This window comes from Salvelinus fontinalis, chromosome 7 (genome assembly GCF_029448725.1).
Source record: "Salvelinus fontinalis isolate EN_2023a chromosome 7, ASM2944872v1, whole genome shotgun sequence".
In the NCBI taxonomy this organism is placed as follows: Eukaryota; Metazoa; Chordata; class Actinopteri; order Salmoniformes; family Salmonidae; genus Salvelinus; species Salvelinus fontinalis.
This window is the reverse complement of record NC_074671.1, coordinates 287,010-300,565: the sequence shown is the minus strand read 5'-3', so window position 1 is coordinate 300,565 and position 13,556 is coordinate 287,010.

Genomic DNA, 13,556 nt, shown 5'->3' with positions numbered 1-13,556 from the left:
CTATTCCTCCTGTTTACATGTATATATTACCATTAGTATCTATCTATTTATCCTGCTACTGGCCACTATTCCTCCTGTTTACATGTATATATTAGTATCTATCTATTTATCCTGTTACTGGCCACTATTCCTCCTGTTTACATGTATATATTAGTATCTATCTATTTATCCTGCTACTGGCCACTATTACTCCTGTTTACATGTATATATTAGTATCTATCTATTTATCCTGTTACTGGCCACTATTCCTCCTGTTTACATGTATATATTAGTATCTATCTATTTATCCTGCTACTGGTCACTATTCCTCCTGTTTACATGTATATATTAGTATCTATCTATTTATCCTGTTACTGGCCACTATTACTCCTGTTTACATGTATATATTAGTATCTATCTATTTATCCTGCTACTGGCCACTATTCCTCCTGTTTACATGTATATATTACCATTAGTGTAACGGCTCTCTTTCGGTGAGTGAGTTGACCAAGGCGCAGCGGGTTGTGAATACATAATGAACTTTATTTAACAAGATGAAACTAAACACACGAAGAACACTTGAATAATATTACAAAACAACAAAACGAACTAGACAGACCTAAACTATGAACTTACATGAAACGAGGAACATATAAACAGGAACGACCGAACGAACGAGACGAGACAGTACCGTGTGGTGCAACAAACACAGACACAGTGACAATCACCCACAAACAAACAGTGAGAACACCCTACCTTAATATGACTCTCAATTAGAGGAAAACGCAAAACACCTGCCTCTAATCAAGAGCCATACCAGGCAACCCAAAACCAACATAGAAACGAAAAACATAGACTGCCCACCCAAAACTCACGCCCTGACCATCACACACATAAAAAACACCAGAAAACAGGTCAGGAACGTGACAGAACCCCCCCCTCAAGGTGCGAACGCCGGGCGCACCAGCACAAAGTCCAGGGGAGGGTCTGGGTGGGCATCTGACCACGGTGGTGGCTCAGGCTCCGGACGCTGTCCCCACACCACCATAGTCACTCCCCGTTTCTGTATCCCCCTCCCAATGACCACCCTCCAACTAAAACCACCTAAATGAAGGAGCAGCACCGGGATAAGGGGCAGCACCGGGATAAGGGGCAGCACCGGGATAAGGGGCAGCACCGGGATAAGGGGCAGGTCCGGGCTGAGGGACTCTGGCAGGTCCGGGCTGAGGGACTCTGGCAGGTCCGGGCTGAGGGACTCTGGCAGGTCCGGGCTGAGGGACTCTGGCAGGTCCGGGCTGAGGGACTCTGGCAGGTCCGGGCTGAGGGGCTCTGGCAGGTCCGGGCTGAGGGACTCTGGCAGCTCCGGACTGAGTGGCAGCTCATGACTGAGTGGCAGCTCATGACTGAGTGGCAGCTCATGACTGAGTGACAGCTCATGACTGTAGGGCAGCTCATGACTGTAGGGCAGCTCATGACTGTCTGGCGGCTCTGGCGGCTCCTGACTGACGGACGGCTCTAGCGGCTCCTGACTGACGGACGGCTCTAATGGCTCGTGGCAGACGGACGGCTCAGAAGGCGCTGTGCAGACGGACGGCTCAGAAGGCGCTGGGCAGACGGATGGCTCAGAAGGCGCTGGGCAGACAGATGGCTCAGACGGCGCTGGGCAGACAGATGGCTCAGACGGCGCTGGGAAGACAGATGGCTCAGACGGCGCTGGGCAGACAGATGGCTCAGACGGCGCTGGGCAGACAGATGGCTCAGACGGCGCTGGGCAGACAGATGGCTCAGACGGAGCTGGGCAGACAGGCAGTGCAGAAGGCGTTGGGCAGACGGCCGACTCTGCCCTGCTGAGGCGCACAGTAGGCCTGGTGCGTGGTGCCGGAACTGGAGGTACCGGGATGACGGCACGCACTTCAAGGCTAGTGCGGGGAGCAGAGACAGGGCACACTGACTTCTCGAAGCGCACTATAGGCCTGGTGCGTGGTACCGGAACTGGAGGTACCGGGCTGAGGGCACGCACCTCCGGGCGAGTGCGGGGAGAAGGAACAGTGCGTACAGGGCTCTGGAGACGCACAGATGGCTTAGTGCGTGGTGCCGGAACTGGAGGCACTGGGCTGGAGACACGCACCATAGGGAGAGTGCGTGGAGGAGGAACAGGGCTCTTAAAACGCACTGGAAGCCTGGTGCGTGGTGTAGGCACTGGTGGTACTGGGCTGGGGCGAGGAGGTAGCGCCGGAAACACCGGACCGTGTAGGCGTACTGGCTCCCTTGAGCACTGAGCCTGCCCAACCTTACCTGGTTGCATGCTCCCCGTAACCCGTCCAGTGCGGGGAGGTGGAATAACCCGCACTGGGCTGTGTTGGCGAACCGGGGACACCATGCGTAAGGCTGGTGCCATGTAAGCCGGCCCAAGGAGACGTACTGGTGGCCAGATATGTAGGGCCGGCCTCATGACATTTGGCTCAATGCCCAATCTAGCCCTACCAGTGCGGGGAGGTGGAATAACCCGCACTGGGCTATGCACCCGTACACGAGACACCGTGCGCTCTACTGCGTAACATGGTGTCTGCCCGTACTCCCGCTCTCCACGGTTAGCCTGGGAAGTGGGCGCAGGTCTCCTACCTGCCCTCGGCCCACTACCTCTTAGACCCCCCCCAAGAAATTTTTGGGTAGTACTTGCGGGCTTCCAGCCTTGCTTCCGTGCTGCCTCCTCATAACGTCGCCTCTCCGCTTTCGCTGCCTCCAGCTCCGCTTTTGGGCGGCGACACTCCACTGGCTCTGCCCAGGGTCCTTTACCGTCCAGGATCTCTTCCCATGTCCAATCCTCCTTTTCCCACTGCTGCTGTCGTTGCTGTCCGTTAACCCACTGCTTGATCTGGGTTTGGTGGGTGATTCTGTAACGGCTCTCTTTCGGTGAGTGAGTTGACCAAGGCGCAGCGGGTTGTGAATACATAATGAACTTTATTTAACAAGACGAAACTAAACACACGAAGAACACTTGAATAATTTTACAAAACAACAAAACGAACTAGACAGACCTAAACTATGAACTTACATGAAACGAGGAACACATAAACAGGAACGAACGAGACGAACGAGACGAGACAGTACCGTGTGGTGCAACAAACACAGACACAGTGACAATCACCCACAAACAAACAGTGAGAACACCCTACCTTAATATGACTCTCAATTAGAGGAAAACGCAAAACACCTGCCTCTAATCAAGAGCCATACCAGGCAACCCAAAACCAACATAGAAATGGAAAACATAGACTGCCCACCCAAAACTCACGCCCTGACCATCACACACATAAAAAACACCAGAAAACAGGTCAGGAACGTGACAATTAGTATCTATCTATTTATCCTGTTACTGGCCACTATTACTCCTGTTTACATGTATATATTAGTATCTATCTATTTATCCTGCTACTGGCCACTATTACTCCTGTTTACATGTATATATTAGTATTTATCTATTTATCCTTCTACTGGCCACTATTACTCCTGTTTACATGTATATATTAGTATCTATCTCTTTATCCTTCTACTGGCCACTATTACTCCTGTTTACATGTATATATTAGTATCTATCTATTTATCCTGCTACTGGCCACTATTCCTCCTGTTTACATGTATATATTACCATTAGTATCTATCTATTTATCCTGCTACTGGCCACTATTCCTCCTGTTTACATGTATATATTAGTATCTATCTATTTATCCTGCTACTGGCCACATCCTTCCTAAGAAGGACATTTTCCGACAGAGATAAACGGTAAACAAAGTCACTCACACGTTAATACATTCATGATTTCTTATCCCAAATGGGCGGCGGTTTGTGTGCAAAGTATATGATTAAAAAGGTGAAGTAAAAAAATGAGGAAGAGAAAAAATGTAATACATTTTCGAATAAGGCCATAATGTAACAAAATGTGGAAAAAGTCAAGGGGTCTGAATACTTTCCCAATGCACTGCGTGGTAGCAGCTTAATGGTAGCGTCCCACCTCTTCAACAGCCAGTGAAACTGCTGGGCGCCAAATTCAAATACAGAAATGCTCATTATAAAAATTCAGAAAAAAAAACATATTTTACATAGGTTTAAAGATTAACTTCTTGTGAATCCAACCACGGTGTCAGATTTAAAAAATGCTTTACGGCGAAAGCATACCTTAAGATTATTTGAGAACATAGCCCACTAGACAAATCATTACAAACAGTAACCAGCCCAGTAGAACAGTTACACAAGTCAGAAATAGAGATAACATTAATCCCTTACCTTTGATGATCTTCATATGGTTGCACTCAGCAGACATTCATTTACTCAATAAATGTTCCTTTTGTTCGATAAAGTCTCTTTATATCCAAAAACCTCAGTTTTGTTTGCGCGTTTTCTTCAGTAATCCACAGGCTCAAACGCAGTCAAAACAGGAAGACAAAAAAATCCAAATGGTATCCGTAAAGTTCATAGAAACATGTCAAACGATGTTTATATTCAATCCTCAGGTTGTTTTTAGCCTAAATAATCGATAATATTTCAACCGGACAATAACGTCGTCAATATAAAAGGTAAACAAGGCACTCTCTCGGTCGCGCGCAGGAAAACGCTCTGTGACACGGCAGGGTCCACTCATTCAGACTGCTCTTACTTCCTCATTTTTCAGAATGCAAGCCTGAAACAATTTCTGAAGACTGTTGACATCTAGTGGAAGGAATAGAAACTGCAATTTGAGTCCTAAGTCAATGGATACTGTAATGGCATTGAATAGAAAACTTTTTTTTAAATAATAATAATTCCTGAATGGATTTGTCTCAGGTTTTCGCCTGCCAAATCAGTTCTGTTATACTCACAGACACTATTTTAACAGTTTTGGAGACTTTAGAGTGTTTTCTATCCAAATCTACCAGTTATATGTATATCATATCTTCTGGGCCCGAGAAGCAGGCAGTTTAATTTGGGTATGCATTTCATCCAAAATTCCGAATGCTGCCCCCTACCCTAGTGAAGTAAATTTTTGGCATTTTGTAATCATTATTTATTATTTACAGTATTTATAGTCAAGGTGTGTTGTGCTTGTTTCGGTCTGCAGAGGGAGCCTCTCACTCTAGTGGTAGCTTCACACACTCTCATACTATGTTGGCTCTGACGCTAGCCTGCCTAGTAAGAGAGTCAGTTGAATGAGAGGGCCAAGCCAACTGAAAACTGAAGAGAGAAGCACCAGATAAATAAATATTTGAAATGTTATCATCACGGTGAGCGAGTTATACACCATGGGATATGAAACACGAAGTTAAGCGGAGGGTAATGATATAATTATTGTTATTTTTTTATGATGTTTTGATAGTTTCATTAATTTATAAAATGCCATTAGCATAGAAGCTAACGTTGGCTAAAGTTAGCTCCAGTCAAGCTAGCCTGTCGTTCCCCTTTGTTCACACAGAATGTAAACAAAGGGGAACATTGTTTTTGATGTCGCTAGAGGAGATGACTGCTGTTTTTCAGGCTTCTAACCAATTGTGCTATTGTGTGTGTTTTTTTGCGTTATTTGTAGCTTGTTTTGTACATAATATTTCTGCTACCTAATGATAATAATACTCTAATGACTGAAAAGAGCTTCTGGATATCAGGGCAGCGATCACTCACCTCGTGTTGGACAAAGATTTTTTCTTTAACGAGACGGACGAGAAGGATTTACTTCAGACACACGACAAGGCTCAAATCCCTGTCATTCGCATGAAGAAGAGACGGAGATATCTTGGATGTAGATCGGGGTGCATTGTAAGGCTCTTCGCGGCGAGAGAGTAAACCCCTCTACCATCAGTCCTATTAGCCAACGTGCAATAATTGAATAACAAAATGGATGAGCTCCGATCAAGACTATTCTACCAACGGGACATTAAAACTAACATCTTACAATTTGATCAGATTGTATTTTTAACTGAGTTGTGGCTGAATGACGAGCTGGCTGTGTTTTCAGTCCATCGGCAAGATAGAACAGCTGCATCCGGTAAGACAAGGGGTCGCGGTCTGTGTATATTTGTATATTGTCTGTGTATATTTGTATATTGTCTGTGTATATTTGTAAATAACAGCTTGTGCACAAAATCTAATTTTAAGGAAGTCTTGAGGTTCTGCTCATGTATCTCATGACAAGCTGTAGACCACACTATTGTCGTGTCTTTGGCATCTTTAAACTGAAGACTGTTAGTTTATCAAATCAATTCTCTGTAATTATTATTACGTGATTAACTAATTAGGTAAATATAATTAACTGGGAAGTCGGGGCACCAAGGAAAATATTCAGATGACAAAGTTATAATTTCCCTAATATAACTCTTCAGATATTTTAATATCTGATCACTTAGTCTTCTAATTAATGAGTTATTCTTTACCTCACATTAGTCTCATTCCAAACGTTTCAAATTGTTGGTTATCTGCACGAACCCAGTCTTCACTATGAATCATCCATACATCGATTGTCTCAATCATTTATTTATTAACTAACTAAATAATCACAGAAATGCACACACAAACAAACAAAGTAGATATGGTTACAAGAAAATGATAGGGGATGTACCCTAGTGGGCTAAACCGGCATGGCGGCTTGGTAGACAAAGTGACTGAGAAGGGCGCGAAAGACAAAACACACTACACATATGATAATTCAAACCGTTGAAATGCTAATTGTTTGCACATGAACGCTCACTCATTCGGGAATAATTGCAATCAATATATATATTTACGCTCACTGTGTCGTCGTGATCTCTGTTGGAAAGTTAGTTTCTGTTGGAGAGTTTGTCCGCCCTCTCTGTCTCTTTTGTGGTTAGAATGGATATTTCAGAGTCCCATTCAGAAATATTGTTATAGACGTTTCGGCGGTTGTTGGTCCTCGCTTTCACGGGTACATAATTTCCAGCTGCAGACTAGTAATTAGTATCGAAGAGTAGCTCATATTCTGTCGGATCGATAGTCTCAGAGTTTAACTTCTTTTGGCTGCAAGGGGCAGCATTGAGTAACCTGGAAAGAGGTGGCCATTTCAAACGGCCTCCTACTCAATTCTTGTTCGTACAATATGCATATCATCATTACTATTGGATAGAAAACACTCTCTAGTTTCTTAAACCGTTTGAATTATTTCTCTAAGTGAACCAGAACTCTTTCTGCAGCCCATTTCCTATCCGGAAGTGAGATTTCCAAAAGCGAGGTCTTTTTTCAAGAGCTTGTCTATAAAAGAGCATATCACTTGGGACTATAGAAACACGTCATACACCTTCCCTTGGGTGTCATGCGGAAGTGAGAGCAGAAATGACTTGAATATCTCGTTCTGGGATTGAATACATCCTCTTGGAGTGAGAGGTCCGCCATTATTATTTTTTTCGAAGGCGCGAATTTGGACCTGGAATTGCCTCCTGGAAAACCGTCGTTAAATATGATCTCCGGTGAATATGATCTCCGGCTTCGATTTTATTTGATACATGTCACAATATCATCCTAAAGTATGTTTTTTCAATATAGTTTAATTATATTATTGAAATTTATTCGGGACTTTAGACGTGATGCGTTGGAAGAATTTTTTCAAGAAGGAGAGATTAGCGCCGCACGGCCAGTGTGCTTGCTAATACAAGAGGGAAATAGTTCGTTCTGGAACCCAAACAAAGACTGTACTGGACAATGGACCCCTTTACAACATTCTGATGGAATATCAACAAAGATAAGGACCCAATTTGGGATGCTATTTCATATATCTGTTGAACTGTGCTGTCGCTACCGATTACTTGGAATCAATGCTGTTGTGTGTTAGCTATTGCAGTAAGCTAATATAACGATATATTGTGTTTTCGCTGTAAAACACTTAAAAAATCTGAAATATTGTCTGTATTCACAAGATCTTTGTCTTTCATTTTGCTATACACCATATATTTTATGTTGAGTAATTAGGTAGTTGACGTTGGTGTCTGTATTTACTCTGGCTACTCCCGTGCTATTTCTGACTGTAGCTATGATGGTAGCATCAATGTAAAACTGATTTATAGCTCAAATATGCACATTTTTCGAACAAAACATAGATGTTTCTAGGTTTGTTTGGTTGGATCTTGGTTAGTTAGGTTGGCTTTGTGCATGCTACCTGTGCTGTGAAAAATGTCTGTCCTCTTTTGTATTTGGTGGTGAACTAACATAAATATACGTGGTGTTTTTGCTGTAAAACATTTTAAAAATCGGACACGTTGGCTGGATTCACAAGATGTTTATCTTTCAAATGCTGTGTGTGAAATGTGTGAAAGTTAAATATAAAAAAAAAAAAAAAAGATTTTGAATTTCGCGCCCTGCAATTGAGCTGGATGTTGTCATAAGTGTACCGATGTTGGGCCAGCCAGCCTAACAGGTTAACCTGTTTGGGCTGCAAGGGGCAGTATTGAGTAGCCAGATAAAAGGTGCCCATTTCAAACGGCCTCGTGCTCAATTCTTGCTCGTACAATATGCATAATATTATTACTATTGGATAGAAAACACTATCTAGTTTCTAAAACCGTTTGAATTATCTCTCTGAGTGAAACAGAACTCATTCTGCCGCACATTTCCTGACCAGGAAGTGAAAAGTCTGAAATCGATGCTCTGTTCTTCTTCCTGCCTATAAATGGGCACGAGACCTATTAGTATACATGCACGTCATACACCTTCCCCTGGGTGTCAAGAGGCTGTGAGAGAAGAAATGAGGTGATTATCTTGATCTGAGATGGAACATTATCATCTTGGAATGACGTGTCCCCCATTTTCGGTACTCTGAAGAGCGCGAGGTGGACAGTGGGATTGCCTTTTGTTTAGCTGCCGTTATAGGCGACTATTATCTCCGGCTTTGATTTTATTTGATACATGTCACCATGTCATCGTAAAGTATGTTTTTTCAATATAGTTTCATCAGATTATTGAACATTTTTCGGGAGTTTTGCCGTGTTCCGTTCTCTTCCGTTTGTTGACATGGAGAGATCCGTGCCACTTGGCTAGCGCGCTTGCTAAATGAAGAGGGAAAGTTGCCGTTCTAAATCCAAACAACGATTGTTCTGGACAAAGGACACCTTGTCCAACATTCTGATGGAAGATCAGCAAAAGTAAGAAACATTTTATGATGCTATTTCATATATCTGTCGTAGTCGTCGGCACCCAAGTGTTTCTGGCTATTGTGCTAAGCTAATATAACGCTACATTTTTTTCCCGCTGTAAAACACTTAATAAATCGGAAATATTGTCTGGAATCACAAGATGCCTGTCTTTCATTTGCTGTACACTATGTATTTTTCAGAAATGTTTTATGATGAGTAATTAGGTATTTGACGTTGGTGCCTGTAATTATTATGGCTGCTTTCGGTGCAATTTCTGAATATAGCTGCTATGTAAACTATGATTTATACCTGAAATATGCAATTTTTTCTAACAAATCATATGCTATACAATAAATATGTTATCAGACTGTGATCTGATGAAGTTGTTTCTTGGTTAGTGGCTATTTATATCTTTATTTGGTCGAATTTGTTATAGCTACTGATGGAGTAAAAAACTGGTGGAGTAAAAAAAGTGGTGTCTTTTGCTAACGTGGTTAGCTAATAGATTTACATATTGTGTCTTCCCTATAAAACATTTAAAAAATCGGACATGTTGTGTCACGATCGTCTTGACTTTGAAGAGAGGACCAAAACGCAGCGTGTGAGAAATACATTCTCTTTTTATTAGAGAAGAGCAACCAACAAAACAAAACAACAAACTGACGACCGTGAAGCTATATAAACAAAATGGTGCTGACACTGACCACTACACACTGACATAGACAATTACCCACAAACACATGATGCCCATGGCTGCCTTAAATATGGCTCCCAATCAGAGACAAATGAAAGACATCTGTCTCTGAGAACCACTCAGGCAACCATAGACTTACCTAGAAACATTCACTCAACACAAACCCATACACTAAACCCAACACCCCCTTTTCCATATAACCACCCAAGACGAGACAAAACACAAACATTCCCCATGTCACACCCTGACCTAACTAAAATAATAACGAAAACAAAGAATACTAAGGCCAGGGCGTGACAGTACCCCCCCCCCCCCCAAAGGTGCGGACTCCGGCCGCAAAACCTGACATAGAACGGGGAGGGTCCGGGGTGGATCCCATCTTGGCGGCGGCTCGGGTGCGGGACGTGGCCCCCACTCCACCACTGACAATACCAGCTTTGGTGTCTCTGGTAGATCCTGGCTGACTGGCGGCTCTGGAAGATCATGGCTGGCTGGCGACTCTGGCTGCTCATGGCTGGCTGGCGACTCTGGCTGCTCATGGCTGGCTGGCGACTCTGGATGCTCATGGCTGGCTGGCGACTCTGGATGCTCATGGCTGGCTGGCGACTCTGGCTGCTCATGGCTGGCTGGCGACTCTGGCTGCTCATGGCTGGCTGGCGACTCTGGCTGCTCATGGCTGGCTGGCGACTCTGGCTGCTCATGGCTGGCTGGCGACTCTGGCTGCTCATGGCTGGCTGGCGACTCTGGCTGCTCATGGCTGGCTGGCAACTCTGGCAGATCCTGGCTGATTGGCGGCTCTGGCAGATCCTGGTTGATTGGCGGCTCTGGCTGATCCTGTCTGGCGGAAGGCTCTGGCTGATCCTGTCTGGCGGAAGGCTCTGGCTGATCCTGTCTGGCGGAAGGTTCTGGCTGATCCTGTCTGGCGGAAGGCTCTGGCTGATCCTGTCTGGCGGAAGGCTCTAGCGGCTCCTGTCTGGCGGAAGGCTCTAGCGGCTCCTGTCTGGCGGAAGGCTCTAGCGGCTCCTGTCTGGCGGAAGGAGTCTAGCGGCTCCTGTCTGGCGGAAGGCTCTAGCGGCTCCTGTCTGGCGGACGGCTCTGAAGGCTCAGTACAGACGGGCAGTTTATGCGGCGCTTGGCAGACAGACAGGTCAGACGGCGTTGGGCAGACGTGCAGTTCAGGCGCCGTTGGGCAGACGGCAGACTGGCCGGCTGAGGCGCACTGTAGGCCTAGTGCGTGGTGCCGGAACTGGAGGTACCGGGCTAATGACACGCACCATCAGGCTAGTACGGGGAACAACAACATAATAATAATAATTAAGAAAACACAGAATACTAAGGCCAGGGCGTGACATGTTGGCTGGATTCACAAGATGTGTACCTTTCATTTGCTGTATTGGACATGTTAATGTGTGAAAGTTAAATATTTAAAAAAATATATCTTTTGAATTTCGCGCCCTGCACTTGAAGTGGCTGTTGTCATAAGTGTACCGGCACCGCCCTGCAGCCATAAGAAGTTAAACAGTCAACATTCATAAGGCTGCAGGTCCAGATGGATTACCATGATGTGTACTCCAAGCACGTGCTGACCAACTGGCAGGTGTCTTCACTGACATTTTCAACTTGTCCCTGACCAAGTCTGTAATACCAACATGTTTCAAGCAGACCAGAATAGTCCCTGCTTAAATGACTACCGACCTGTAGCACTCAAGTCTGTAGCCATGACGTGCTTTGAAAGGCTTGTCATGGATCACCCAACACCACCTCCCAGAAACCCAAGACCCACTCCAATTTGTATACTGCCCCAACAGATCCACAGATGATACAATCTCTATTGCACTCCATACTGTCCTTTCCCACCTCAGCATTCAACACCACAGTCCTCTCAAAGCTCATCACTAAGCTAAGGACCCTGGGACTAAACACCTCCCTCTGCAACTGCAACTGGTAAGGGTAGGCAACAACACATCTGCCACGCTGATCCTCAACACGGGGGCCCCTCAGGGGTGCGTGCTCAGTCCCCTCCTGTACTCCCTATTCACTGATTACTGCACGGCCAAGCACAGCTCCAACACCATCAGTAAGTGTACTGACGACACAACAGCAGTAGGCCTGATCAACGACAACGATGAGACAGCCTATAGGGAGGAGATTAGGGACCTGGCAGTGTGGTGCCAGGACAACAACCTCTCCCTCAACGTGATCAAGACAAAGGAGATGATTGTGGACTACAGAAAAAGGAGGACCGAGTACGCCCCCATTCTCATCGACGGGGCTGTAGTGGAGCAGGTTGAGAGCTTCAAGATCCTTGGTGTCCACATCACCAACAAACTATCAGGGTCCAAACACACCAAGACAGTCGTGAAGAGGGAACTACAACGCCTATTCCCCCTCAGGAGACTGAAAGATTTGTCATGGTTCCTCAGTTTCTCAAAGAGTTCTACAGCTGCACCATCAAGAGCATCCTGACTGGTTGCATCACCGCCTGGTATGGCAACTGTTCAGCCTCCGACTGCAAGGCACTGCAGAAGGTAGTGCGTATGGCCCAGTACATTACTGGGGCCAAGCTGCCAGCCATGCAGGACCTCTATACCAGGCGGTGTCAGAGGAAGGCCCTATAAATTGCCAAAGACTCCAGCCACCCTAGTCATAGACTGTTCTCTCTGCTGTTCTCTCTTAGCCCCAGTGATGTATTATCCATGCATAGTCACTTTACCTCTACCTACATGTACATATTACCTCAATTACCTCGACTAACCAGTGCCCCCCATGTTCACTACATGACCAAAAGTATGCTCTTTGAACATCTCATTCCAAAATCATGGGCATTAACATGGAGTTAGTCCCATTAGTCCCGTTTGCTGCTATAACAGCCTCCACTCTTCTGGGAAGGTTTTCCACTAGATGTTGGAACATTGCTGCTATAACAGCCTCCACTCTTCTGGGAAGGCTTTCCACTAGATGTTGGAACATTGCTGCTATAACAGCTTCCACTCTTCTGGTAAGGCTTTCCACTAGATGTTGGAACATTGCTGCTATAACAGCCTCCACTCTTCTGGGAAGGTTTTCCACTAGATGTTGGAACATTGCTGCAGGGACTTGCTTCCATTCAGCCACAAGAGCATTAGTGATGTTGGGCACTGATGTTGGGTGATTAGGCCTGGCTGGCCTTTCGGCATTCCAATTCATCCCAAAGGTATTCGACGGGGTTGAGGTCAGGACTCTTTGCAGGCCATTCAAGTTATTCCACACCGATCTCGACAAACCATTTCTGTAAGGACCTCGTTTAGTGCACGGGTGCATTGTCATGCTGAAACAGGAAAGGGCCTTCCCCAAACTGTTGCCATAAAGTTGGAAGCACAGAATCTTCTAGAATGTCATTGTATGCTGTAGCGTTAAGATTTCCCTTCATTAGAACTTAGTGGCCTAGCCAAAATCATGAAAAACAGTCCCAGACCATTATTCCTCCACCACCAAACTTTACAGTTGGCACTATGCATTCGGGCAGGTAGCGTTCTTCTGGCATCCGACCCAGATTCGGCCGTCGGACTGCCAGATGGTGAAGCGTGATTCGTCCCTCCAGAGAATGCGCTTCCACTGCTCCAGAGTCCAATGGCGGCGAGCTTTCACTCCAGCCGACGCTTGGCATTGCTATGGAAACCCATTTCATGAAGCTCCCGACGAGCTGTAACCCTAACCCTTCCAGAGGCAGTTTGGAACTCAGTAATGAGTGTTGAAACCGAGGAAAGACGATTTTACATGCTACGCGCTTCAGTACTCGG